This window comes from Ostrinia furnacalis, unplaced genomic scaffold (genome assembly GCF_004193835.3).
Source record: "Ostrinia furnacalis isolate ACB-3 unplaced genomic scaffold, ASM419383v2 OfSCF4915, whole genome shotgun sequence".
NCBI lineage: Eukaryota > Metazoa > Arthropoda > Insecta > Lepidoptera > Crambidae > Ostrinia > Ostrinia furnacalis.
In genome coordinates this window covers 1,723,730-1,749,501 of record NW_021135154.1, presented here as the reverse complement: position 1 = coordinate 1,749,501, position 25,772 = coordinate 1,723,730, and the positions used below count along the sequence as shown (strand labels likewise).

Genomic DNA, 25,772 nt, shown 5'->3' with positions numbered 1-25,772 from the left:
TCGGGTTTTTAAGAATAATGGAAATGAGGATTCCAGTGAATGTAGTAAGGTAATAATGCAATATTGCTTAATGTGGTTAAACTTTTAACTTGATACAACTTGTTTTTCTTAAAATGTTTTAGGTTTTGTTAAAACTGACAAATTGTCAAAATGTTTAGATTTGTCATAGTTTACAGTTTGGATTTCTTCATTTGAGATACAAAGAAGTGGTGTGCTTTTTAAGACTTTAATAAAAAATAAATATCTTTGGACAATCTCACACAGCGCCATCTAGCCCCAAAGTAAGCAATTAATATGCTTGTGTTATGGGTGCTAGCTTAACGGATATACTACTTATATACTTTTTTTTTAAATACATACATATTATACATAGTAACACCCAGACCCGTCACAGAAATTAAAATTTTTCATTTCAATTTCTGCCCGGCCGGGAATCGAACCCGGGACCTCTCGGCATAGTAGTCCGTTCTGAACCACTACACCAAACGGCCGACAGACAGGGTAACTTACTAAATAATATACAGTTATTTCCTACCCATCGCCACATTACTGTAGATTTTTTTACCTACTAATATGCAAAACATAAACATTGCAATCTTCTGAATGACATAATCGGTATTTTCAAAAACCAACAATCATTTCAAAACTTTCAATGCGTTCCAGAATTGACTTCCGTAGCAGCTACGCCGTAGTAACACACTCCATAATCCTTTTCGCTACATAACTACAATGGCAATTCCGAACTTCCTTAGGGGCTACGGATAATCTTTCTTTATACAACCTACGAGACACAACTGAGACGATCTCACCTCTCTTTTCACCCCATATTTTTTGCAAAAGTGCGATAAAGACGGGGCACGCTACGAACTCCACTCGACTTCTCAATAGGGTAACGCGTATTTAAATTTTGAGTCGAGTGTAATAATTTTGTTTTTAATTTAATTTCTAATGGCGTTGTAAGTTGGGGAGGGAGATATAAATCTAGGAAGCAATTCTTTAAGAAAGGGAGTCGGGGGTGTGAATTATGAGACGGAATTACTTTTGGTAACGTTTTTAATGAATTTTATGCGCACACAAATTAATGGTATTTTTTATTGAAAACAATTGTTAATTATTTTATTCTTAAAAATAATACAATCACTTTTAAACAAGTGATCTGACTGTTACTTTCTAAATATGAAAAAATATTTAGAGGTAAAAAAAATAATGGAGATAAGTATAAGTAAGTAACTAATTATATTAGTTATTTACATTACACACTACTTCATAACTGGCAATAAAAAAATAAAAATAACAAGAAATATAAAAAAAAATGAAAAAAAAAAGCTTTTCTCTAAAAATATGAACGGTAGAACTATTAGAATTTTCTTTAGTAAAGAAACATACAACTTTCGATTAGTCATATCACAGGCAGAAACATTACAACAGCCTAAAAACGAAAAATTCTCCAAAAAATAATCCAATATCAATTTCCTTATTAATTTCTGGAGTGGCAACAGCGTTACTTCCATAGCCACTTTAATGGGTAATTTTCATAAACAAAGTTGAGAATCCCGGGGGGAATGGGGGGAAGTGGGGGGAAAGAGGTTGGCGCGGGCTTCGAGATAGAAAACAGCTCCGTGCTGGTATAATGGGTTTTTGGAATGGCGTCGTCCGTCTTTCACCCCCGCTCGCCCCTTTTCGCCCCCCGGGGTGAGAAAGGATGAATTCTTATATCCTCATCTCGGCCGTCCGGCGTTCGCCCTCCATGTAGATTGCCTTTTTCTCGTGGAACCTCCGTATAACATAACAATGGCTTGTTTTCAATTTTGCTTCTGCTATTTCTTTTTAGGCCCTGAAAAGAGGTATCGCTTAGTTTATGGACGGAATTGTCGTTGTGTAATCATGAATGTTCAGTTCGTGTCCTCTATTAAAGTCAAAGTAAAAGTGAAAAGTCAATGTCAAAATTTCTCTATTTGTCTAGATTTCTAGACTATTTAAATAGAATTTACAAATCGTCAAATCTATGTACAAAAAAAGAGAAAAATAAAAGACTAATAATTAATTAAAAAGTTTTTAAACAAGCTTTAAAACAAAATCTGTTGATCTCTCCACGCCAGCATTCAATCATTTTAATTAATTTCGTTAACAAACCTCTTTACAATTTATTTTCAAATTGCTGTATCAATGAATGAATAATGCTAACTTGGTGAATTCCCAATGAGATGAGCGCCTCCAGATGCCATCAAACCTGAAATCAGATATAGAAAATAATTGGATACGCTGCAGTTTTTTGGGAATTTCAGTAGTCTTTCTATCAAGTTTTGTAACCTGCTTCCTTGAATATGCTCATTAAATGACTGTCAAAAAATCCCAACATACAAAAATACCGTAGGTCGGTGCATATCCAAAAATAACAAACATATTTCTGGCATATGAGTAACCGCATCTATAACCAAGGCATATAATTCGTTTGGACTGCATTCATGAAGTGTGTAAAGGAGCCAAAAATAATTTGACACCGTGCCAAACCATGAAAACGCTCATATAAAATAACCCCGTCTGTTATGACATAGTAACTAGTTATTTTGCCAATTGTTAAAGGTATTATTTTGTTTTTTACAGCCCATAAAACACTACTTACCTATTAGAATTGAAAATTAATTAGCTGTCAATCAAATGATTCAAAACGAATTAAGTACAACTCAAAACTACGAATTTTCAAGTAGGTACGAGTCCATTAATTAAATCAATCCAAAGATATTTATTTAAATTAATTAATATTCAAGAGTACCATTATCACATACTAGCGTTTAGAAATTATAGAGTTATAGAGCTTTTTTACTATTTCCAGCCACCAATAGATGGCGCTACTTACATAGTTTGGATCAAAATAGCAAAAATTTTATTCTAAAGAATTTTTTTAAATCCTAGTTAGAGTTAGGTGATGTTACTGTTGATATTTTTTATTCTTATTTCTAAATTGGTTATTAATGTAAGAGATAGCTCGTGCGCATCATGCATTATCAAGACATTTCCTGCCTTCATTTCGTTGGCGTTTTCTGAAAACTCGTGTGATTATGATACGAGTAATAAGCTTGTATAATGTTATTTACGGAACCAAGAACCCGCTAACTATAGACGTTAAGGAATAAACACGCTATAAAGCAACTGGTAAATATAGCGAAACTAACATTACCGTCGGTATTAGAGCTCATAATCAGTTGCCAAAAATCTGCCTTCATTCGGGGCGCTTAGGAAAATGCTTAAGAGCGCAACCAGGGTAATTTGATCTCCCATTTTCGGTGTTGTTTCGTCTTGTTTTAGAGTAAAGTCTTGTGACAGGGGGTGCGAGGGGGTGCTCGTTACGTTGGCGATTATATAGCAATCATAGCAGTTGGATGAAATGAGAAGTCTCCCTTAAAAGGATAAACAAGTAACGTGTGCGTGGAACAGCCGACTCGCGCAGAATTCATATTTTACTTGGCCTCCCTTCGCTGGCGTCTTCGATATAAGAAAGCTGGTGAGGGAAGAGACTCTACAATGTTTTTTTATTTATAAGTACTTAACATTCTAGTCTAGATCTGGTCTAGATGTGTGTTTGCAACACTAGCAACGATGCACGAAAGTAAACCAGAACTCTAAAAACTAAAATTTAAATCGCATCAGAATCACAGGGCAATAATAGATAGCAACTTTATAGTTGTCTTCATGTTTAATTAATTATCCATGTGATTTTTCAGGAGAGATTGGGGAAAAAAGGATTTCAAAAGGATTTTAACAATTAAGTACTTACAACTTTTTTCGTAGTCCACTTCACAACTTCTTGATCAATTGACACTGGGTCATCCTGTAAAAGAAAAAAGTGTCTTATTACTACATCAAAAATATACTCAATTGATTATTTCTTATACTATTCTAAGCTAAACTAACGAAATAGAGTATCTTTCACCTACAACAGCCAGAGAGACGTACCAAAACGCTCCGTTCGTACCATTCCACCATCAAAATTGCTTTCCTTATATCTTCAATAAATGTTTAAAACATCCCGGCAAGCATGTGTTTTATCGTTTTTAGGGCTTGTTATATTAATTTTACTGGTTTTTGTATTTACGAGACCTATCGGAGGGGAAACTTTGGGAGGAGGCCTAGATAATGATCATTTAAGTGGTTGGTTACCGATCTTTTGGAAGCTTTTTCAGATGGTCGGAACTAGATTTTTTTTAACCTTTACAGGACTTATCTTACGAGAAAATTATCATTGTATTTAACAGTCTTCCTAAGGCATTTTTCGAAAATTCGCTATCTACACTAATATTATAAAGAGGAAAACTTTGTTTGTTTGGTTGTAATGAATAGGCTCAAAAACTACTAAACCGTTTTTAAAATTCTTTCACCATTCGAAAGCTACATTATCCACGAGTAACATAGGCTAAATTTTATTTTGGAAAAAAATAGGGTTCCGTAAAATATGTAGATAATGTAGTCGACGCGCGCGAAGCCGCGGGCGGTAAGCTAGTTTTAGATAAAATGCTTTCTAATTACTGGTGTTTATTAGATACCTACAAACACTCTTAATAATAAAAATATTCTTTGAAAATTTTTGTCCCCTATATCTGTATTCTATTCAAGTGTACTCTGAACAAAAGTTCCAAAACATAGCTTATCTCCACTCCTTCCTTATTATAACGTAAAGTGACTTACGCGCCTTAACATAAAACTAGGATAAAACAATGAGAGCTCGAAAGTTTATCTTTTTACGTTTATTCTGACAATTCGGCCTTTCATAAATAAATTCAGGGGATAACAATAAAGTGGAATGTAGATACATCGCGGTCCGCCTACCGCTAGATTTATGCTTATCTCGCCAACATAAACTGGTATTAATGCATATAAATATATCAGGAGTAAGAGACAGTAGGGTGACCATGACAGGATCTAACAAACATTCTGGTAACATAACACCCCCTTGCCACTAAAAGTTAAACGCACGTTGAACACTACTTTAAATTGACACTTAGTATGGAAAGGCAATTTTAAACTGATTTTTAACGCGCGTTTTACTTTTGGTGGTAAGGCTCTACAAGTTTTGCTTGTAAGACAAACACGATAATACAGACTTGGATTTATGTCAATAGTGCTGTCTTTTTAATAACATGTCATTCATCACGTTAAATTAGACACAAACTAAACAGACAAATGAGGAGATCCGTAGGAGAACCAGAGTGACTGACATAGCCCGCAGAATCGCTAAAATCAAGTGGCAGTGGGCGGGGCACATAGCTCAAAGAGCAGGCCGCTGGGGCAGGAAAGTTTTTGAGTGATGGCGACCACGAGCCGGAAGACGTAGCGTGGGCAGGCCTCCCACTAGGTGGACCGACGATCTGGTGAAGGTCGCGGGAGGTGCCTGGATGCGAGCGGCGCAGGACCGGTCTTTGTGGAAATCCTTGGGGGAGGCCTTTGTCCAGCAGTGGACGTCTTTCGGCCGAAACGAACGAACGAACGAAACAGACAAAGAAGGCAAAGTTTAATTTCAAGCACGTTGTAACACAAATAATTTAATTTCTACTTTATAGTCTTACCTGTTAATGATGTCAATTAACGACAACAGCAAAAGTGATAATTAATTATTTTATAACTTTCTTCACTTTTAATAAGCGCAGATAAAAGTTAAGAATGGCTCAAAAAACTAGATTCAGATTTTCTTATTTTCCTTTAAAAATCTCACGAAAAACTAAACTCATAGTCGCACCACCGGTCCAGGATGCCCGATCTCCCTTCTGCCGGCTCGGCGGGAAAGTTCCACAGATCCGTTTCCTCTGTTTGCCATTACCCCTGCCTCCCCTGACGTACTAGCAAATAAATACATACGACGCATCCCGGGATAAATCCGACGATTCGAAAAGGAACGGCTATTTTTGCTTCTGAGCTGGCATCTTCGGTTAAATATAACGGGATTTTAGAATAAAGTAGGAGGCGAATTAGTTTTATGTTTGAGTTGTAAAATAAAGTTTTTTAAGAAATAAAGAGCTTTCGGAAAGATTTATTACGTATGGTGATGAACATTTTTAGTCAATCGCCATTAAATAATGTAGTAAAACATTTTTAATTTACATGTTATTTCAGCATTAATATAGGAAATTGTATGTTTCATTCTGAATTCTGAATTTGTGATTTATTACATATAATTTACAAGAAAGCCCAAATGTGTTTTGCATCTGCGAATATTCTATAACTTGTTAGCGACTTGATTTTGTAATTTGATGTAAACTATTCTACTTAACTTAACTAGTCTATTTAAAATTATCAAATACCAAATAAATTATGTGTGTTGTTCAGCAAATACACATATTAAATATGTAAATAGTTCAAGTTTAGCATCAAAGATTAAGATTTACATACATTTTTGGATTATCATTAGTTTTTTGCCTAACGCCTCAACTTTTAATTTAGAGCAAATTAGATTGTCATACACCAAATTTATACCTAATAGACATGAATAAAAATATATTTATCTCTTAATTCAGACATAAAAATCTCACGGTTATTGGGTTTTATAATTATGGTTGTTTAAGACATTATTTGAAATACAAATTGTCGTAAGTCTGATCTACCCATTTGAAGTAGGCGCTCATTAAAGGTGGTAAAACTTTTGACGCTACGGTAAAATAATTTAATACCACTATAATTCATTTTTCCCGCATAGAAACGAGGCTATTATCAAGAAGGAATCAAAAGACGCGGTGAGATATAAAAATTAATGGTTGTTACTAACATTCCATTTCAAACACACATAATATTACAACTTGGAGGCAAATCTTGGTTTGCTATTCTTGGGACACAATGAAAATACTAGAAAGAGATTTTACCCAGCCGAAAATGTTATTTTTTAGGTTGAAATTATTCTTGTAAAACGATTTATTCTTCGTTATACTAAACCCAAATTGCTTTTTAAATGCAATAAATTTTAAAGGGGTGAAAATATAAAGATAAGACTTTTATGGCTTTTTAAATAATTTGTCTGAAGTGATATTATCATTTAATTGTGTTAGATACTTAGTAATTGAAACAATAGTGCTATTTGCTTTAAGGGACCCCTTTAGGCATATTACGGAACGGACACAATAATAATCAAAAGAAGTTTACTTTATCAAAGACCAAAAATATTGCTATTCCACCAAAATGGATCATCAAAAGGCACTTCTACCTATTTTTACGTCTACGACAAAGCTACGTTGCAGTCTCCAATGGCGCCCGATAGTGGCACAATACCCCTCAAATGGCCCGGAACTTTTTCTCTAATGGTTTATTTAAAAAATCCCACAATTTTCATTTTAACTTTCCTCCGGGGATAGCATTAAATCTATTTTATAACACCGAAAGACGTTAGCGTTTGATCGGAATTGCTTTTATGTGATGTTTTCGCTTCTTGGTATCTATTTGATTTAGCGTTATGCGACGGACGACACGGCGTTTTTGTTAGCGCTTCGGACATGTTTTTGCCTACAATTGTGTCTGGACGTTCTGTATTAAAGATTTAAAACTCCATTATTACAATAATACGAGCAGGCGGAGTGGTAGCTTATTTTTGTTTGATTTATTAACGGCTTAAATTGTAGTAAAAGCCATAATAAAAAACATACAAACGCAACTCTGTTTTATGCAAAATTACAAATTAAATCGTATCGTAGTTAAATGTAACGATAAAGTGGCAAATGAAACACGTGTGAAAGNTGTGAAACTTATTTTTGTGTTGGTTTAAATCACGTTTTTATAGTTACTTATCTAGTTTCATTGCTACGTTTAGTGGTTATTCTTCTAAGATACCAACCACAATCTTTACGGCTTTCTAATAGACCCCAAACATTCGCTTTCCCCGTCCTACACTCGACTCGCCTCACGCAGGGTCCAGAGTCAGAGACAATCGGTTTTACTGCGCATAAAAGTTAGTCTTTATAGGTTGGTGGCGCATAAAAGTGGCGTTTATGCCTTTTTAATTAATTGTCGTGCCGTTAAACGTCGTATCAGCTTTGTAGTCGATGCTGATGGCTGGAAAATTGTTACTCGAGTAGTGATTTAATAAAAAAACGAATTTGATGGCCGTGAGGTTCATAAAAAAGTCGTAAACGTCGCTTGTAAACTACTGTGTGTGAATGCTGATTTACGGTATCAGTATTGCAATGAACCACGACGTTAATGGGATTTGTGGACGTTTTAAATATAAATATGCATCAATAAAGGCTTATTAATTAAAAGGACATCATCCATTTTGGTCCAAAATCAAAAGTGCCGGCCAAAAAATAAAAGTGCTGTATTCTGATAGAATACGTCCGCCTTAGCATTTATTACTATGGCACCAAAGCTGTAGCACCACTGTGCATCGTAGTATTTGAGTTCTAAAAATATATGAAACGACTGACTTTGATCTCAAATACTACGACGCACAGTGGTGCTACAGCTTTGGTGTCATAGTAAAAAATGGTAAGGCGGACGTATTCTGTCAGAATACAGCAGTTTTTTTTTATTGGCCGACATTTTTGATTTTGAACAAAAAATGTATGAATCGTCGATGAATTTTAGATCTCAAATACTCGACGCACAGTGGTGCTACAGCTTTGGTGTCATAATAACAATTGCTAAGGCGGACGTATTCTGTCAGAATACAGCACTTTTTTTTATTGGCCGACCCTTTTGATTTTGAACAAAAAATGTATGAAACGTGGATGATGTCCTTTACAGTTTTCATTTTCAACATTATAAAGTAAAGTATCCTTACTAACATGTCACGTTTAAAAGTTACTTATTACGTTCTTGCTGCATTTCTCCAAATAGGTACATATTTTCAAAATTACGTAGTAACAGCCAATACCTAACATTTACAAAGAAACAAAACACTGTAAGCGACATTAAATACCATTTCCAATACAATCCTGTCCGGCTTAATTACCATAGTGGAAACGATACAATCGAAAACACGAAATAAACTACTTAATCAATGGTTTCCAACATTTTTTTAACTAAAGCGCTTAATTGAGAGCCTTGTGGGCGGAGTTAAAAATGTCTTCATCCCATTATAAATTAAATCTAATGTCCGTATATTCGAGTTACAAAAGAAGCGGCTATTAATCACAGCATGGTGTCCCATCTATTCTTATTTACTGGCTATTTTATCCGTCTTATAAATAAAAAGATTCTCCAAATCATTTCACAACCAACCGCCTCTCTTTTACCTCCAAACTATGCTTTATAACGAAGTAATAAACACCAAATTTCCCTGTTGAATGTCAAAACAGAATGTTAAGGGATAGGACAAATAAACAGCCTCTTACAGAGGGCTATTAATAACCGAGTCGCTTTCAAACTATGCACGTGTCGCCTTATGAAAATAAATTCATTGCTATGGGATTTCCATGTTTGTTGTGTACAAGCCCTCGATAAAATTTTGAATCGATATAAAAACACCCGAACATTATCGAATCGTAAATACTTTTTTTAATTAATTATTTTGTGTTCTAAAAAGCAATACTCATACATCCCTAGCGATACACTTAACCCTCCCGTTACTGCACGGTATTTACCGCGCAAATTAATTTTTTCTCGCCGCTTTTTTACTCCGTCAACAGTAAAGAGTACAAAGTGGCCATAGACACAAATACAAGTGGCTATAAAATGAATGTAGCTGAGTCAGGAGCGGGCTCTATCGCGCATGTGCGGTACATTCCGGTACTTTTATTGATTTCAGTAGCACTAACGGGCCATAAACCCGACGTGCCGGACCGAGTCTCTACTCTATGCCCCTTATTAGGTACTCACAATTTCTGCTGGAATCTACTTGTTAACTTTTTAAGTAGAGAGGGAGTTTTTAATTAATTGAAAGGGGAGTTGCTTGGGAACTTTGTGAGTATTAGAGGTTCGATTAAGGACTCGATTCATTATTAATTGAATGGCTTTTGTTTACTAATACTTTGTCAGGACATTGAAATGATTTTTTCAATTCATCACAAAGATTTTGTTTTCTACTGTTTTACTAAGTAGGTATAGGTTTCAAAATTTTTTTTTATATAATGTTTGACTATAATGAAGAAATAGATGGGTTTTTTAATAATTTCAGCTATAAAATAGGTAAGGCGAAACAATTTTTCTTTCCAAAACAAACAGTCCAGTAAGTGCTGACGGCAGTCAATAAACACCCAGGGCACGTATTTTCGGATTAACTACATAGGGAGTCGCCAATCTTAATTGCCTTTCTCTGGGAGCTCGATGCATGGTAAAAATAAAACAGCCAGTTCAGGATTGTAAGTACCTTTTTCAACGATTGTTCGCTTTTGAATGACACATGTTTTTCACTGAAAACTTAATGATTGTATTAAATTTGATAGAGTCAGTGACCGGATCGTTGGTCATTTTACAGAAGACAAGATCATAAAAACATGTTATGACAATTTTATACTTTTCAAACAGATAAAATTAAATTATGTTTCTGTTCGTAGTAACTTTCTGAAATTCGTTAGTAGCGAGTTACTCTTTCTAAACTTTTATTTTTATACAACAGGCACATTTTCTTTGTTGCCTAAACTTTCTGTTTCTGCAAGGCAACTGCCTAGCTTTTTTTTCCCAAAATTGCTGATATCAACGTACTTATGTGGCTGTTCTATTTCATCCCCGTGCGTGGTCTTTGCGACCAGCAGACCTGCAGTGTATTATTTCGTTTGCACGGCTCATTAAGGGGGTTGCCCTAATGGTTCTCTATGTACGGTTGCAATTAATGTTGTTTCAGAAGTTTATTTTACGGTACACGTATTTCGCATTGCTATTTAATTGTTAGTAATGGCTTATAATTCATTGTTTGTTTGTTTGTTATTATGTGTAGTCTTTAGTATATTAAATGCTCTATTTTTATTAACATCAATCACATTAATGTCCGAAAATTTTTGGAATTCGTTGCTCAAGTTCACTAATTTATTGCGTTCATTGTTTATATGTTAGATCCTGATACTTTTACTGATACTGATACTTTGAATACTTTTGATAGGATTGGATCCTAGTATTACCAACTAAAAACTTAACTACAGATTTAGAACATTGTTACATTTCTTATTGTTAGTTTTATACTCTTCTCAATACAAAGAGCGTCTAATTTAGATATACATATTTTAACCATATACTAAAAAAATCAAACGATCCAATCAGAATTATGTACTAACGATACACGCGCAAAAACCGATCTACTAAACACCCACCTAAAAAGCCGTAGCCAGTGAGACAGAGATTGTCAACCCTAAGCACATAATAATGCTTCAGCGTAATATCAGAAGAGGGCATTAGTGCTCGTCGTGTAATATCAGCGACGGCTGTGTTGCCGCAATAGGGCCTTTATTAAAACAAAATTTCTTGCCACAAAGCGACCGCGGGCGCTGTCATTCGGGAACAGCTGCTGGGTATTTTTGGGTACAGCTGATGGGTTAAGAACAGCGGTAATTGCTTTCTGATGAATCGTCATATGAACTTCACGAGGTTAATGAACCATTAAACTTATTACTGTATCTACGTATGGATTACTTCAGGTGTGATTGCGGCCAAATTCCTGCATTCATAAAATATTAAAAACCCTAAGAAAGGTATATCGAGTGAGTTAATTAAGCATGATCGTCTTTCATCACATACAATTTCAGGCTAAAAAGTATTCAATAACTTTCAGTGTAAAAATATTTACCTGCTGAAGAATGTGCTTAGTACACCTACTTTCTACTGAAAGACTAAACTCACGGTATCAATGATGTGATTACTAAAAAAAACTGTATTAAACTAAGTGTAATTACCTATTTAATATCTACCAAACTAACTCGCTCTTGTGTACAAACATTCGTCAAGAAACCCGGCAACGTTTTGCCAAACTCCGATGCCGAACTAGGAATTGAATCCGTACCGAAGTAGGTACAATATGTCCAAACTGCGGCCGCTATGAAGCGATGATTTCGGTACATTTCCTGCGACCGTAACGACTCACGGAATCGTCTTGATGGACGCTATAAATGAGCTCTCACAACATAAAGAAATCCCCTTAAAAAGGGTAGCGCTGGGGTGGCGAGAGACAGCGGAGCTCAAACTTTTTGACAAATTGCCCCTTTATGGGACCTCGTTTGGATCAACGACTTTAGTTTGCGGAATGTGTGCTGGTATTAGGTTATGATTTAATGATATTCTTTTCGGATGTTTTACCGTGATATGTGCTTTCCTTGACTTTATCTTTGTTATTAACCCACCAAAAAGGACAAAAGTGTGATTTGAACTTGTGCTTGCATACTATTTAATTAAGTTAATGATTTTAAATAGCTTACTATCACACATACTATACAGGGTGTTAGGTAAATGGGTATATGAGCCGACACTGGTATGGTGAAGTCAGAAATTTGATATCATCATTTATTTTTTTTTAATTTTCATACAAAATACATTTTATAAAATCCGATTTATACGATAATTAAAATGAAAATATTAATTTTCTGACTTCACCGTACCATTTATATGCCCATGTTAACATAGGCTAGTGTCGGCTCATATACCCATTTACCTAACACCCTGTATAGTAAGTTAAGTTATTATAGTAAGAGTTCCCTACAATCGTTTTTCAGGCGACGTGAAATACGTGTGCGAAATGAAATATATTTAACGCAGCTTCTAATTTAGTGGCATTAGTTCTTACTGAATTAATATAACGTCGCTTGCCTCTCTAACTGGACGTAGGTATCTGACATTTTTTTCGAAACTGAGTTATCTACACCATCTTAATCAATTTCGCAAGACGAATCGATCTGTCTAATCGCCTGAAAATTTTGCTAAATGTCAGATACGTCAGTTAGAAAGGCAAGCGACGATATAAAAGCTTTCTTGAGTCTTACTTGAGTACGTTCCTTCTGTGATTTATAGTTTCTGGAGCAACTTTAAAGCAAAGGTCCTCTCCAACAATATGCACCTGAAGATTTTGGCAATTTAGAATAAAATAAGTAAGTAGGTATGATAAATATTACACAGTGTCATCGATCACCTTCAGCGTTATTTCACATAATAGAAAANTTAACCTCTAAGCAAGTAATTCCTTAGTAAAATTGTTAAAGTCTTTACCTGTTTGAGTAACATTTTCACCCGTCTTGACAAAATCCGCCATAACTGTTTTTTTTTAGTGTTTCCTATTGTACATTTTAAATCTACTGTACATTGATCTCGGAGTCATCTACTTAGTAAATTCAAATCTAACTAGAATGATTCAAAGTCAGCACCTGACAATATTATTCTTAAAGCGGGCAATCACTACCAGTGGGCAATCACTCTCTGGTTTACCCTACTATATCTACGAATTTCTTCAGGTGTGATTGCGGTCAAATTCCTGCATAAAATATTAAAAACCTTAAGAAAGGTATCTTAGAACTCGAGTGAATTACTTGAGCAGCATGGTCTTCACTATCACATCATCCTTAACATAAATTTTCAAGCTAAAAAGTATTCAGTATTTCAGTGTTAAAAATATTACCTGCTAAAAGTGTTAAGTATAGGTACTACTACTGAAAGACTGCACTCACTGTAATCACATACGTGTTCGATAGGAGCCATAAAACTCTTTTAAACTAAGTGTCATTACCTATTTAATATCTAACAAACTTGCTCTTGTGTACAATTCGTCAAGAAACCCGGCAAAGTATTGCCAAACTCCGATGCCGAACTAGGAATTGAATCCGTACCGAAGTAGGTACAATATGTCCAAACTGCGGCCGCTATGAAGCGATGATTTCGGTACATTTCCTGCGACCGTAACGACTCACGGAATCGTCTTGATGGACGCTATAAATGAGCTCTCACAACATAAAGAAATCCCCTTAAAAAGGGTAGCGCTGGGGTGGCGAGAGACAGCGGAGCTCAAACTTTTTGACAAATTGCCCCTTTATGGGACCTCGTTTGGATCAACGACTTTTGTTTGCGGAATGTGTGCTGGTATTAGGTTATGATTTAATGATATTCTTTTCGGATGGTTTACTGTGATATGTGCTTTCCTTGACTTTAGCTTTCTTATTAACCCACCACAAAGGATAAAAGTGTGATTTGAACTTGTGTTCTTGCATACTATTGAATTAAGTTAATAATTTGAAATAACGTACCTACTAAAAATAGCAAATAAAATTGCCTCAATTTTTGAACTTCCCTATAACTGTTTTTCATGGAAAGTACGTATATGCAATAAGATGAATAATATTTAACGCAGCTTCTAGTTTAATGGCGTTGATTACTGAATTAATGTTCCTTGTGTCTTAAATACTTGACCACTACGGTCTTAAATACTAGGCTAGGCCATAGTTTCTGGAGCAACTTTATAACAAAACTCCTCTCCAATAGTCTGCACTCAAAGATTTTGGCAATTTTGAATAAATAAATAAGTAGGTATGATAAAAATCTAATGTAACAGATACTACACAGTGTTATCGATCTCACCTTCAGCGCTATTTCACATAATAGAAAATAGACATTCAAATTAGTACTTAGGGCCATATACAGGGTGTTGGGTAAATGGGTATATGAGCCGACACTAGCCCATGTTAACATGGGCATATAAATGGTATGGTGAAGTCAGAAATTTGATATTATCATTTTAATTTATAATTTTCATACAAAATATTTTTTATAAATTCCGATTTGTATGAAAATTAAAATAATTAAAATTAAGATATCAATTTTCTGACTTCACCATACCATTTATATGACCATGTTAACATGGGCTAGTGTCGGCTCATATACCCATTTACCTAACACCCTGTAAAGTTCGTCATCAAGTGTAATGTAATCTTGCATATTAGTTTGCAAACATCCAAATTGGGTGGACTAAGTGTAATCGTCTCTCAAGTTACACCAGACATCTCAAGAGATGCTCAACCCACTTAATTTAATCGTGCCCACCAAGTTTGGGCACCTATGTAATTGGATACAGCCCTTTCGGGAGCGCGAGCGTAAGACGGGCGCGTAAGCCGGGCCATTCCGAGACTACGCCTGGAGTGGTGGATTTCGTATCAGTGGGATGCAGCGCCCTACTTGCATGCTTATCTCATTTAAATTTCAAAATTCTCCCGTTTCAATCTGGTGTAGTGCCGTTATGGCCTACGTTACACAGTTTTGTATTCATTCTTTGTACTACCTAGTTGAGGAGAATAGAATTATATTACAAAGGAAATATACCTACTGTAAAGTATAACACACTGAACTTTCAATAAAGATTAATTTTAGAGTAAGTTGAAACAGAAACAATAAAGGCAATTGGCACAAATTACTCAGAATAGGTACTTACTGTGCTTATTTTTCAATTGAAGTTTTTTTTCACCTTAGTGTAATTTAACCTTGCAGGGATATTCAATTCGAATGAATAGTCCGAATGACTTAACATATAAACAGTCAAAAAATATGAAATGGCTCATTATACTGACATTAAAAATTTGTCCCTAGCAGGATTCAAACCCGCAGCTGGCATTCTAGTATAAGATCAAAGCCAAACAGCTGACCAAAAATGAGATAAAATTTTGACCGCATTCACAACGATATTCGATGGCTTTGTTACGTAAACTTGTAGATACTCGTAGTGTAGCAGAAAGTCGCACAAACAAAATTTTACCTTCGTTCGCACAATACAACGCTCAGCTATTTACAACTCAATTCTATCTCTACAGCAAATCTTACGAAACATAAGTGGCCCATATAAAATATAAATAAGAAAGTTCCACAAACTAGGTAACATAACATTACTCCTCAAGATTTACAGTGGCAAAACAAGCAGAAATATCTCCTCTGGTTACATAGTAAATCGAGCAGTCGCGGGAGGGCCTGGACTCCCTTTCAGAGGGGAGAAAACAAAACAACTTTTTTCCTATTCGGATGAATAAATAAGACAAGGGTCGCAGTTCATTCTAACAAACATAACGATGCTCGGTAACAACCTTATCACGGACAGATAAAGTCCAAAATGGATTGGGCAAATTGAAATGGATTCTGTAATGGGGCGAATCCTGGAGTTAAAATTGGCGCTTGTTTGATTTGCATGTTTTAATCCTTTCAGATATCTTGGACTTAAACGGAATGGCGGCGAGTAATGGATTGGATCTATCTCCCAATTCATTATTTCCAATGACTTAAATCAGTTTAACATTTCTTATTTATTTTTGAGGATCTCCAGGCTTTTTTTACATTTCTTCTCGTCACCTTTATATGATTACTAGCAGTTCCCGCGACTTCGTACGCGTGAAAATCATTTTTGCTCTGCACCTATTACTCGTAGCCTTCCTCGATAAATGGGCTATCTAACACTGAAACAATTTTTCAAATCAGACCGGTAGTTCCTGAGATTAGCGCGTTCAAGTAAACAAACAAACAAACAAACTCTTTAGCTTTATAATATTAGTATAGATTTCATTAGCCCAGTAGGTTAGTTGTTTCACAAAATTACATAATGCTTAATAACTTTGGTTTACAAAAATAAGAACTAGAAGACTCAAAGTAATGGGTGAAAATAATACGAGCAGCGCAACATTGTTGCTTCAATAAAATATCTCGAAAATTAATAAAAGTGTTTATTTCAATGTCTTACATAAATCTGATCTGAGAGAAACGACACCATGGAACAAAAAGAATATAGTGTTACTTTATTGTACTACAGTACTACAGTAACTCAAAATCTAAATCAACCTTGCAAGAAACAATGAAGAGTTCGATGTCATATTTGTTCTGTCTTATCTTTTGTCTTAAGTACATTGAATTCGCTTCAATTCCAAACAATTGCTAAAAGGCTCCGACATGATTGTCGTCCAGTATTGTTATTGAAGTACTTAAATGAATGACACACTTTGTACACTTGATACTGCATACTTGTAAAGAGCGCCCTAAAAATATTTATCATCCCCATTTTTCAGGAATTAGATCTATATGCTAGGTACAGTCAAAACTCATAATTAATCAAAACGACTTTTGACTGCAAAAAATAGTCAAAAGTGGTTTTGACTGATGCCCTTGGTCAATATCACTTTTGACTGATTTTACCAGTTCTAAGTTTTGACTGTAACATGTACATTAGAATAACAATAGTAGCTTTAACCCTTGAATTCAGTACCAACGTCTCGCTGATAAAATAACCATGGTCTTTTGAATCTCATTTATTAATAATCCCGGTCATTCCAGCTCGCAGCAACTAATTTGTCAAGCCATTACAACTTCACTTAATCTTACCAACGCAAACAAGCAATAAAAATAAACAAAAAGACCGCATCTTGGATAACACATAATTCGCTACTCTGGAGTTGCTCACGGCAACCCGGGCAATGCCCCGGTGACCCCCGGCGATGAAAGTAACGACCCCTGGTATCAACAAAAGGGCAATAAGATATGCTTGGAAAAACTAGTGGATGCGTCCCTCAGGCGTAGTACGGGCCTGTCTGACTCCGTATCGCAGGCGGGGGTTAGGCCTTCCGAGCGTAGATAAATGACGATCGAAATCGTTCCGACGTCTTAGGATTGAATTCTATTTGTTTTGGGTTTTGATCGAAGTTTCTGGGTTTGGGAATAAGCGATATTTTGATGACTTTATTTCACTACATCTTCAAAGTGGTTTCGATGTCAATTGATCCGGACTTCTTTGCGAGAACAGTTATTGGATTTAATAAGATTGTACCCCGCTCAACCTTAACGTCATTGTAATAGTTTATTGTAGCCCGTTCAACCTTAAAGTAATTTTATTAGTTTAATGATGACTTTATTACTAGCATCATGTAGCATGTTACTTTGTAAAGGTCAATACTAACAGATATTGCGATATTGTCCAATATGTATTACATTCTGCTTTTATACGCACTACCGTTTTGGCTCTATGTCAAAGTGTACTTCGCTTTATACCGGGAACAAAGTCACAAAAAATAAATATTTGTACAACAGCCCTCACAGTTGGCGTGGCACAGTTGCGATATACCTATTCCATTTCCGTAGACAGCTCTGTATAATTGCCGGCAGTCCCGGGGCAGGCAACACGTCACCGGGATTGCCGCGTATATCCCGGTAATTGGAGCGCAACCCGGGATTCCACTTTCTTTATTGCAAATAAACTAGTCCCGCACTGGTGCTGTTCTTTAGTGGTGGGCCAAGGAATAGGGGAAAGCGAGCTAGAGATAACCTTGTAAAATCTAGAGAGAGCAAAAGTAGCAATCACGGAAAACCAGATGCATTTTTTGCATTTGTTAAGTTTTCAAGCGTATTGTATCTTCTTCCCTTGTTAAATATTGGACTTACATCTTCTTCAGTTCTTTTAATTTTAGTGGTTTAAAGGACAGGATAGGACCTTACAGGAAGTTTAAACAATCGTCCCACATTATTTACATTCTTTTTCACTGCTAATGATAAATCAACTTGGAAAATAATTAGTAGAACTACCTACTTACCTTTGGCTTTGGGATAAAGTATTATTAACACAAAATAGTTTTTTTGTGATATTATTGATACCGGAAGTAGTACCTACGACTTTATACCTACTACAAAATTGCATATATAAATCTATTACAAAATTATATAAATCTATTTCCAATTACGCTTGTGCTTGTGTCTTATATCGACAAAATTGGAGATAGCATTTGCGAAATTTACTGATTTAACTTAAGATCGTTCTCATTACGGGAAGTGTTTTGGTAACGATTCCAAATAGAGAGTTTTATTTGGAAAGATTGCTGTAGTTTTACAAGTACATTTTGGCGACCGTATGTTTTACTTACATTGTAAGCGAAACTTGAGGTCAGCTCTAGCAGTTAGTGTAGTAGGTACTAGTTAGAATTTAACTACGAATTGTAAAACCATGAAATCGACTATCACTAAGAATATAGTAAAAGAATAGGTACATTATACAATATGAAATTAATAATATTTATCGGAGATCAGCTATCTGATAAATTATTTAGATTAAAAAAATTAAGAAAAATACAAATTAATTTTTAATAATTTTTACAGTCAGGTTTTCTGAGTAGAAATTTACAAAGCAACTGAATAATACTTGATATTGAATACGGAAAGTCATATAACAAAAGGACTTAAACAACAACTGGAATGAAAACAAGAATTTCATAATGTAAATACAGAATTTTCTCACAGGCCGGCCATATTTCTGTTGTATAAAACAACCGTAGTGTGCCGTCGGCGGGCAGACAGTATAATTACATCATTTTTCTTCCCATTGCTTGAATGTGCATGGTTTTGTTTTGTCACTTGTTTTGGTATATTTTAAAGCAAATTTAAATGAAACAGCAGCGAGATTTCGTAGCTTCACGTCACTTCTCTGCACGTGCACTTAAAGTTATTTGGTATGAGTTTTAGCGCAATAAATTGGTTTGAACTCAAGACATGACACAACTGGTACAAGTCAAATTATTTAACAAAAAAAATGTAAGCATTATTGTACTTCAATAGATCCATTAATTTAAAGATTAGATAGAAAGAACTGCTTTGGGTCAAAAGGTGTTATTTTTTATCTGGAATTGGGATAGCTAAAGATTCCGCGATTAAAGCTGGTCCCAAAATAGTACCCCTTGTTCAACTAACACAAATTATTACTGAGGATCAGTAAGGGTTTTTTGAGGTCAGGTCAGGATGGACTATTTTTAGCCGTAATCTCACTTGTTTGCAAAGCTCTTTCCAGTTGTTAGTCCTTTTGTCTTCACCATTAAGGGCCATTTTGTTAACCGGAAAAAATAACTTACACTGTCAATAGTCTCATTGCAAATACTGCATCGTACTTCAAGATACTGATCACTCAGTGCAGATGCAGATGCGACTGCAGCCTACAGCTCCCAATGGGCAATGAATGGCAATTTATGCCCATTTAGTGCCGAGCAATTAACCAGCGACTGAGCGTTTATGTTAGCCTGGTAACTGCCATCTAGCTCTCTGGATAGTTCTAGAAATCTGTACTTTTAAATTCAAATTGTTGGGGATCTTAGGTGTAGAAGTTTGTAAGGAAAGGTGCTGTAGAAAATATTATTTTCTACATCTTGTCTCTTAGTTTCTATGGAGCAAATGAATTTTGTAAAAAAAAACAAAGTTCGTTCGTTTCAGCCAAATGACGTCCACTGCTGGAGAAAGGCCTCCCCCAAGGTTTTCCACAATGAACGGTCCTGCGCTGCCCGCATCCAGGCTCTTCCCGCAAAAAATCAAAGTACCTACTTATAATATCTAACACTAGCTGACCCGGCGAACTTCATATCGCCATTAAAAATTATATAGCCTATGTTCATCAAGGTTAATGTAGGGTTTTAATGGTGAAAGAATTTTTCAAATCGTTCTAGTAGTTTCGGAGCCTATTCAATACAAACAATCAAAAATGTTTTCTCTTTATAAATTAGTATATAGTGGTAGAAAACAACAACAGATTTCCAGCTCTAATATCTTTCCAAAAAGCACAATACACTTCGTTAATTAAAACTGGCCATCCAGACAGCGCTCCGCTTAAAAAAATGCTCTAAATCCTTTGGCTTCAGGGAAGAACCTGGACCGCCACCAGTCCAGTGTTCCCTTGGCAGCTCTGTGTATGCGAGTTGCCTTCTTCTTGCTGTTTAAAGTCACTCCACACCTTAACAAATAAAAATGACGAAATAAGATAAAAGCAATCAAAATGAATATAGTAGTAGGTATTTATACACACTTTTCTCAATTTCTCAGCAGGTAGTTTTGGTGTCGCCGGTGGCATCAGCATTTCACGTTCGCCTGTCCGTTAGTTCCACCCACCGTTGACTATTGTTGGCTCTTTCTTGGGGTCCTTCAGTGGGCATACTCAGATCGCCATATCTATAGAAAAACAACTTTATTGTATCTAGAAAATATAAATCTAGCACTCATATTACTGAATTTTAGCTAGGCACGTGGAAGTTATGCTGGAAAGGTTGTATTTCTCCAAAAAAACCAGATCAAAATTATTTGTTTAATTTCGAAATTCCTCCACTACATAGTATGTTTATTTTTACTTAACTTACCTTTCCATAAATTCTACAATCGGTTTAAACGGATAGGCGCAGGTTCTCATTTTCCTATCCTGGTTAAAATCCAATTTTTTGTGGAAAATTATTTATCAATAATCCTTCAACAAAACATGTTTTGTTATCTGTTGTCATGACAACAGCTGCGTCAAAGTCGCAATGACAAGAAATAAACAATACAAATTTAAAATCATCATGTTAATTCAGCTTTAAGCACTGTTCTAGGACACTTACATTTTGCAGTGTTATTTTTGACATTTCCGTTATTTCCTACTCTATCTTTTCTATATAGTTAGAAAGGAGCGGCATTCATTCTTTCATTCATCCATTCATAGAGTGTGAAGTTGGATACGTTAACATGCTCACCAACATTACATCACAAAACCATCGAATTATCGCTAGCGAGTAAAGTATACGGTAATTGAACTCATGGTATGATTTTAATGCAAACTTCATCGATCCACGTTTAAACTCTATCGACTGTAGTATACGAATACAAGTTTTCGATGGCAACTCATGGTAGGGGCACTGGTCCCAAAATAGTACCTACCCCTTATTCAACTAAGACATCCATTTATTACTCAGTGTCAGTAGGTAAAAATAAGGATTTTTCATGAAGTTATCAGGGTGGACTTATTTTTAGCCGTAATCTCACTTGTATGCGAAGCTTTTAAAGTTGTTAGTCCTTTTGTCTTCATCATTAAGGGCCATTTTGTTAACCGGAAAAAATAACTTACACTGTCAATAGTCTCATTGCAAATACTGCGTCGTACTTCAAGATACTGATCACTCAGTGCAGATGCAGATGCGACTGCAGCCTACAGCTTCCAATGGGCAATGAATGGCAATTTATGACCCTTTAGTGCCGAGCAATTAACCAGCGACTGAGCGTTTATGTTAGCCTGGTAACTGCGATCTAGCTCTCTGAATAGTTCTAGAAATCTGTACTTTTAAATTCAAATTGTTGGGATGTTAGGTGTTGAAGTTTGCAAGGATATTGTGCTGTAGAAAACATTATTTTTACATAATATTGTCTCTTAGTTTTAATGGAGCAAATGAATTTTATAAAAATACGAAGTTCGTTCGTTTCAGCCAAATGTCGTCCACTGCTGGACAAAGGCCTCCCCCAAGGTTTTCCACAATGAACGGTCCTGCGCTGCCCGCATCCAGGCTCTTCCCGCAAAAAATCAAAGTACCTACTTATAATATCTAACACTAGCTGACCCGGCGAACTTCATATCGCCATTAAAAATTATATAGTCTATGTTCATCAAGGTTAATGTAGGGTTTTAATGGTGAAAGAATTTTTCAAATCGTTCTAGTAGTTTCGGAGCCTATTCCATACAAACAATCAAATGTTTTCTCTTTATAAATTAGTATAGAGTGGTAGAAAACAACAACAGATTTCCAGCTCTAATATCTTTCCAAAAAGCACAATACACTTCGTTAATTAAAACTGGCCATCCAGACAGCGGAGCGCTTAAAAAAAAGTAAGGTGAAATGTATTTGTAATGGCCGCCGATACAAGAAAATACACTGGCCGCCGTATAGAGTTGTCAGGGCGGGGTCTCGTGATGGATGGCTTTTTGCGGGGAGGAGGGAGGGGCGACTTTTTAGGGGAACAACACGCGAGGGCTGATTCACGACCAAGGGAGCCATGCGTTCATTATTCCAACGATGTGTTACCAACGTAATAATACATTGGAACGTATTATTTTAAACATTTTATCTCTTCCGGAGATAAAAAATGACAGCTCACTGATTACGGACGCTTTTGTAGTCGTCGAAGACGTAGGCGGTGCTATTGATATTTTGAAATTATTTTTAATTAATGTAAATAGGCTCGTTCTAAATCAGTTGCTCCGGTGATGGGCAGGTTAATTCTTTTAGATTTTTTTGGGAGATGAAGACAACTAGAATTGTTAATTAAGAATGTTGAGATGGCAAAAAAATGCAGTAGGCTTGAGGTAGCAGTATAGTCAGTATAGTCTCCTACAGAGGACAAAATTATTCACTGGACGGTCAGTGTGGGTAAGGTAAGTAACTGATTTTAACAACTTTAGTCTGTTTATTAATCTCTATTATGTGAGACTCCTTTAGAAAGTCACGCAACATCTCTACGCACTTCAGATTTAAAAAAGTCATCGCGCTTTTGGCTTACCGTTTTTTTTTTCCTTTAATTATTTCTTAGCCTCCTTAATTGCAACAATAATAAGATCGTCGTCTCTTTCTTTCCCATACACAGCGATCCAGAAACGAGGCAGAGCTAATATTGCTTCTAATGCGCTGTAAATACGCGCGTGGAGCCGCGAGATAGCGCCCTGAACAGGGCTGCCACGTAGATTATTTAAAATAGGTACAAATAAATAAAATAAATAATTGAAGTGCCTGTGAGATTTTAAGAAATTAAAAGAAATAGTAAATTTATTGATTTTTAGTAGTAGAGAATGAAAATAGCAGTAAAATATTCGAGTAAACTCCAAGTATAAGATAGTAGTTTTAGCGTTTTCCTGTCTTGATTTCAGGTAATCGTTACTTAAAATTGTACAATGATATTTGTTATTCTTTATTCATAAATTATTTCTGTTTTGTTCAAGCATTAGTATTGGCGATATGAATAGACCAAACATACAAAATTAAGTTAGTAGAATAAAATTAAGTAAGTCATTTTATAACATTACTTCAGTAATAAAACTAAGTACCTATGCATGGCAAAAGTGTGAACAAAAATAAAACAAGTCATTTATTTTAGAACACAGAAAAAAAAAGAAAGTAATTTTCCGATGTCGTCTTGTTTTGCGAAATGAGAAAATCCTGGCTGATTTAACGCCGCAATATTTTCTTAATATTCAAAATAAGAACATCGCCGCCGACATTATGTAAAAACAAAACACGCGTGCCACAGAGAACACGCCGTTACACAAAACAAAGAACGCTCTAACTTAAGTATTCCATTCGCACGCCGCTTTTAAAATAGAAACAATGGCGCCATTAAAAATCCGCTCCCAGGATATTTTCCGAGGATCCCGTAGCTCGAATAAATCGTCAGCTTTCCACCGAAGCTATTTCCAAAGAGCGTTTTCTATTCCGAACCGTGCACCCGTTTTTCTTAGCCTCCCATTATAAGACGGGGGCCACCCCCCACCCACTGGGGGGCACCGCTCCCCCAAAAGTAGAGGTTAAGTCGACGTATAGGCCGTTATGAAAGTTTATAAGTAGAATGGATGATAATTATACAGGCTTTATGTATGGGGCGTGCTTTTTAAACGGTTACACCGCGAAAGAGTTCGGAATTGCAAATTCGGGCTGCGAGGAAATTCAGGAGCCGTTTATGAATAATTCAGGGAATTAGCGTTGACAATAGAATGAGGCAGATATGGTTATGAACGTTTTGCCTAATCTAAGTGGAAGTCACTGCAAAAAAGTTTAAATTTTTGAAACCTCATTTCTTCAATTTAAATTAGTTAGATGAACATTTAATTGTCATTTTCCCATACATAAGAGCAATTGAAAAGCGAAGAGCCTCCATTGCTACATCCGTCACTAAAGGTTTTCTATAATTCTCAATTAACGCTTCCAATCAACCACAGAAGTTTTAAAATATTTCTTTATAAAATAAATAAAAAGAGGAGAGATTAACAAAATGTGTAACATAAAAACCTAAAACGTAAGATGTCTACTGCGTACGTGATGCTATTTTCTGTGCCACTTATGACCCGTCAAAGATTAAAANGCAGATATGACTATGAACGTTGTGCCTAATCAAAGTGGATGTTATTGCGAAAAGGGTTTAATTTTTGAACTTTATTTCCTCAATTTAAATAAAATTACTAGCTATAAGAACATTTGATAACATTTCTCCATACTAAAAGCAATTGGGAAAAAATCGTAGTAGCTACCTCCACTGCTAAAACTTTCAAGACCATAACCCTCAATTAGCGCTTCACAACAAGTACAAATATGTATTTAAAACATTTAGATCTTAACTACAAAAAATAGAACATATTACTAGTAATATGTAAATTAAACCTGAAACTTAAGATGTCTACTGCGTACGTGTTGCTATGTGCTGTGTATGGTCCCACTTATGACGTCAAAGATTTAAACTGTCTAAAACAAAATCTGTGCCTTAAAACCCACCAAAAGAACTGTTACGGCCGATATACCGTCTATATGGACGGAAGCATGCCACAGCGCAAAACACGGCAACTCTATTTACATGTAAATACTTTGAAAAAGTAATTTGCGCCGTCTCCGCGCCGCCCTCGAGATTGCGAGAACGCACATTAAGCTCCAGGTGATGCATGATAACTGTTATAGCCGAATATAATTTTCTCAACCCCGCATCCCCTTAATCCAAGCGAAGAACCTTCCGAATTATTCCTACTGATATTTACGGTTTCGTGAATAAATAAAATTATGAACGCGACCCCATGATCCGGCTAAGACCACGATTGTTTATTGTTATGCCTATATTAAGTTATCTTTTTAATGGCCGGTGTGAGTTATACGGGTTGAGATTTAGGACTGTAGGATAAGAGTAAGAAAGCCGGCGGAGCTCAGATTGGATTTTTAAATTTAGATGTGATCGCGCGTCGTTTTTGTTTCGGAGCTCCGGATAAATTATTATCTCAACATACCTGAGCTTCTTTCCTCCTCCGAGTTACGAGTATTTTTAAAAGAAAAAACAACAATCTCGAATAAGCTCTTAGCTGTACTAACGCACTTTTAACACTGGCCGGTAAGAATCAACGCTGTGGT

At 35.8% G+C, this 25,772-nt stretch overlaps 2 long non-coding RNA genes across 2 annotated transcripts; both read right to left on the bottom strand.

Moving 5' to 3' along the window:
• Positions 1–1,335: 1,335 nt before the first annotated feature.
• On the bottom strand, positions 1,336–25,735 carry LOC114360239 (uncharacterized). The gene is made up of 4 exons (XR_003656493.1): positions 25,652–25,735; positions 3,776–3,829; positions 2,186–2,230; positions 1,336–1,834 (listed from the first exon to the last, which is right to left on the bottom strand). It is a non-coding gene; the product is annotated as an uncharacterized LOC114360239 (long non-coding RNA).
• On the bottom strand, positions 20,490–21,094 carry LOC114360238 (uncharacterized). Its single transcript, XR_003656492.1, has 3 exons — positions 21,009–21,094; positions 20,681–20,823; positions 20,490–20,608 (listed from the first exon to the last, which is right to left on the bottom strand). It is a non-coding gene; the product is annotated as an uncharacterized LOC114360238 (long non-coding RNA).
• Positions 25,736–25,772: the final 37 nt, after the last annotated feature.